Genomic DNA, 5,000 nt, shown 5'->3' on the forward strand with positions numbered 1-5,000 from the left:
CAAAGGAAACCTAAACAATAAAATATCCGGCGAGTGGTTTGGATAACATCGGATTTTGATCTACAGAATCTTTAGAGTCCTGCCGAATCTTGTAGGTGGATTTTGACGAATATGATACCGGAAGGTTGTTCTTATATATTGCAAAAGGCGATTTCGGATTTTAGATACACAAATGTAAGTTTGTTATTCCAATGATTTTTTTACCATTATCATATTTCGCACTGTGTTACAAAAAGATACAAAACTTTATTTGCAGATTTTGACGGAGGTTTTCACCAAATGTGGGTCTTGTAACTAACAATAAATAGAAAAATGCTGAAAGTCTAACAATGGCAACTTTTCGCAAGAACGCAGTTATTTTTACACCGGGATAATTACATTAGGACCAGCCAACCTACCAGCCTCCCGCCCACCAGCAACCGGAGAAGTTGAAACACTCTACGGTTACATCACTCCACGTTTCAGTTACTACTTCAATGCTATAGGGACCTTATTTTCTGTATTCATGTCTTCTGGCAAATGTATATCTCTATTTCCCAAGAATGAATATAATTTTGCTTGTGGAATGCCATTATAATCATTCCACTACTAGACATCCTGAATGCCAAAAAAATTAATGAATTTTGGGTGAAAGAGATCTGCTTATTTTATGTTATCTCCTCGTCATTGTTTTGTTTAGACAGAGAAAGATAGGAGAGAGAGAGAGAGAGAGAGAGAGAGAGAGAAGGCTTAGAGACAGAGACAGAGACAGAGAGGAGAGAGAGAGAGAGAGAGAGAGAGAGAGAGAGAGAGAGAGAGATCTCAAGGAAGAAAGAAATATTGCTGCAGCATTGCCGAATCGAGGGTGGCGAAAAACACTCAGCCCCTGTGAATCCCTTAATACCTACAAGAGTGGGGCACAAGAAGAAGAAGAAAAAGAAAGAAAGAAAGAAAGAAAGAACGGAATAGTGAGGGTCAATATTTGCTTTTCTTTTAAGTCTATTTTCTCGGGATGGGAATCACGCAAGGTGAAGTGAGCCTCCCTGCTGCTGCCTCACCTCACCCCAGTTCACTTCACTTCACCTCACTAAACAATGATATAAGATGGAAAGATGAGGCCTTACCTTACCTTACAGACCTTACAGTTCGTTCGGGTTGCCCCAGGTCCCTCAGTGTGAGGCGCCTCTAATGTCTACCAGAGAGTTGCTAGTACATCTTCCGGTATATTTTGCATCTTCCAATCTTGGATGGTCTGGGATGCAGTTTAGATATTTGTCGAGCTTATTCTTAAACACATCTACGCTCACTCCTGATATATTCCTCAGATGAGCTGGCAACGCATTGAATAGACGCTGCATTATCGATGCTGGTGCGAAGTGGATTAATGTTCTGTGTGCTTTCCTTATTTTTCCTGGTATAGTTTTGGGCACTATTAATCTACCTCTGCTTGCTCTTTCTGATATTTTTAGTTCCATGATATTTTCTGTTATTCCTTCTATCTGTTTCCATGCCTGAATTATCATGTAGCGTTCTCTTCTCCTTTCTAGACTATATAATTTTAAGGATTGTAGTCTTTCCCAGTAGTCTAGGTCCTTAACTTCTTCTATTCTAGCTGTAAAGGACCTTTGTACACTCTCTATTTGTGCAATATCCTTTTGATAGTGTGGGTACCATATCATATTGCAATATTCAAGTGGACTACGAACATATGTTTTATAAAGCATAATCATGTGTTCAGCTTTTCTTGTTTTGAAGTGCCGTAACAACATTCCCATTTTTGCTTTACATTTTGCCAACAGAATTGATCATTGCATAACATGTTCCTATTCATCATCACACCAAGGTCTTTAACTGCTTCCTTATTTGTGATTGTCTCATTATTAGGTCCCCTATATGCATATAGCTTTCCTTCTCTGTCTCCATAATTTATTGATTCAAATTTATCAGAGTTAAATACCATCCTATTTTACCTCTGCCCAATCATATACTTTGTTAAGGTCTCTTTGTAGAGCGGTTTCCTATCTCATCACAAGTAATTTCTCTACTTATTCTTGTGTCATCAGCGAAACTACTCACTACCGAATCCTTAACATACTGTCTATGTCTTCAATCATAATAACAAACAATATTGCAGCTAGCACCGTACCTTGTGGCACACCGGATATTACCTTGGTTTCATCCGATTTCACATCGTTTGCAATAACTATCTGTTTTCTGTTGTGTAAAAAATTCTTTTTTAAAAAAATTAACCATCTTCCTACTTTATCTACGATCTTGTGTTTTCTAATTTTCTTTGCTAATATATTATGGTCTACTTTGTCAAAAGCTTTTGCAAAGTCTAGATAAACCACATCTGTTTCATTTCCGCTTTTCATATTTTTGAATATGTTCTCACGGTGGACTAACAGTTGGGTTTGTGTACTTTTTCCGGGTACGAAACCGTGTTGTCCTATATTAAACAAATTATTTTTATTAATGTTTCATAAATATTTTTCTTCATTACCCTTTCATACACTTTCATAATAGTGATGTTAGACTCCACAGGCCTATAATTACTTGCCTCTAGTCTTGATCCACTTTTGAAAGTAGGGGTGATATATGCTAATTTGTGCTCATCATAAATCTTGCCTGTATCTACACTTTGTCTTAATAATATTGCAAGTGGCTTTGCGATAGAATGAACTACTTTCTTTAACAAAATAGCAGGGACTCCATCCGGCCCTGCAGCAGCTCCATTTTTAATTTCATTAATTGCCTGCACAATATCAGCTTCATTAATTTCTATGTCAGCTAAATATTCACTATTTTCGTCCCTTACTTCTATATCATTATCTTCATTATCTATTCTAGGGGTGAATTCTCTCTTATATCGTTCTGCCAGTATGTTGCAAATTTCCTTTTTTTCATTCGTTAATCTCCCTTCAATTCTCAGAGGGCCTATTTCTATTCTTCTTTTATTCATCTTCTTCCGCATATGAGTATAATAGTTTGGGGTTTTACTTGATATTTAATAGGGTTTTTTTTCTTCCAAGTCCCGTTTTTCATTTTCTTTTGATTGTATAATCTTTTGTTCTGCATTTTCTATCTTACTTTTTAGTTCTATAACTTTCCATGCATTTTTTTTCTTTTGCAAGACCTTTTTTCCACTTTCTGATTTTCTGGAACAAGATCCTTCTGTCTCTTGGTATGCATGAATGATGTTTACTTTTCTTCTTCGGTATATTTATCCACTATTTTCTCCAATATTTTATATAATATCTCCGTATTTACCCTTATGTCATCACTTTACGAAAATGTTATATCCCAATCTTTGTTTAATTCTTCATTATTTCTGACCATTTTTATATTTTGACTGTAGAAGTTGTATTTTCCATATCCTTCCCACTTTTTCATTTCTTGCTTATCTCTATTTTCACTTGCTTTGGAATGAACTGTTAATTCTATGACATTATGATCTGAAATACTCGCATTATAAACTATTATTTCTTTAACATAATTCATCTCGTTCACAAATACTATAGGTCTAAAGTAATTTTTCCTTTCTTGTTTGGCAGGTGATTTATTTGTTGAATGTTGTATTCTAGTAGGCATATCTAATAGCTTTTCAAATTGCCTCTTATCTTCTGCACTACTATTCTCTCTTTTTTATATGTATAAGTACAACCACAGTCTCCTATTCGTTTCTTTCCATTCTACGAAAGGAAAGTTGAAGTCACCGAGAGAGAATAGTCCAGTCCTTGTGATTTCTACATATATCATACCAATTTTTTCAATTATTAAGTCAAACTCTTTAGTATTAGGAGGTCTATATATTACTATGTTCATCAATTTTTCAGATTCAAATTCTCTACCGCTATTAGTTCACATTCTGAGTTACTATATTTCTCATATATTTTTTCCTTGTTTTTTTTGTCTTTCCCATATATTGCGGTTCCCCCTTGATTCCTATTTTTCTATCTGATCTATAAGTTTGGAACCCTTTTATTTGATCATCATTCCCAGTCTCTTGGAATACCAGGTTTCACTTATATTCATTATATCTATTCTATTTTCTTTTCATTTTGGGTTAGTTTCTTCTAAGTACTCTATTTTTCTTTTTGAGTTACTCGTAACTAAACCCTGCGCATTATCCATCACTATGATGGTTTGCGTGTTTTCTCCTTCATTTAATATTGGTAGTAATAAGGATTTTCCCATGTCTCTTTCCTGTTCCGGCATGTTGTTCTTTTTTTTCATTTCCAGAAATTCTGACATTAAAAAATCCAACTTTTCCAGAATATTTGATCTTCCTTCATCATAATTATTCATTTTGTGTCTGAATCTGCAATTTTCTCCGTTCTCCGTTTCTTCTGAATATCCTCTTGCATAATAAATACAGTTATTATCTCTTAGTAGAATTTCGGAGCTGATGCTTTGAAATTTTTTGCTGACACTCTGCATATCTCATTGGTGGTTTGCTTTTCTCTTTTACCTGATATTCTTGATTTCTCTCTTTATTTGTTTCTTTCTTATTTTGGATTTTATTACTTGGTTGGTTATTTATTTGATTATGATTCATGGCTACAGGGTGCATAATATTTTGCATTTTTTGTCGAACTTACATCCTTTTCCTTCTTTTAGGTTTTTACATATTTTTGGATGTCAGATCTCTGCAATCATCCCCCCATAGCCATCTAAGTATGCACATTTACCATATATTTCATAGTTTTTGACATACCTTAGGATGTTTGTAGTAACATCTTTCTCCAAATCTGCAATTCCCTCTTTTCAAAAGGTTGCAGATTTTGTCTTTCTTGTCTATTTTTTCCTCTTTCCCGTCATTGTGTAGATCTGGGTAGAGCCTCTTCGGGATTTGCTTTTCTGTTGTCATATCGTAATTTATTTCTTCGTAGGTATGTGCTTTATTGCCTCATATGTAGTATCAATGAGGTATCTCTGCATCCATACTTTATTCTTCTTTCTTTGTTTTCCTTATTTTTTTCTGTCATTTCATTTTTGTTTACTTCTCTTCCGTTTTCCTC

The sequence above is a fragment of the Macrobrachium nipponense genome, chromosome 11 (genome assembly GCF_015104395.2).
Source record: "Macrobrachium nipponense isolate FS-2020 chromosome 11, ASM1510439v2, whole genome shotgun sequence".
Taxonomy (NCBI): domain Eukaryota; kingdom Metazoa; phylum Arthropoda; class Malacostraca; order Decapoda; family Palaemonidae; genus Macrobrachium; species Macrobrachium nipponense.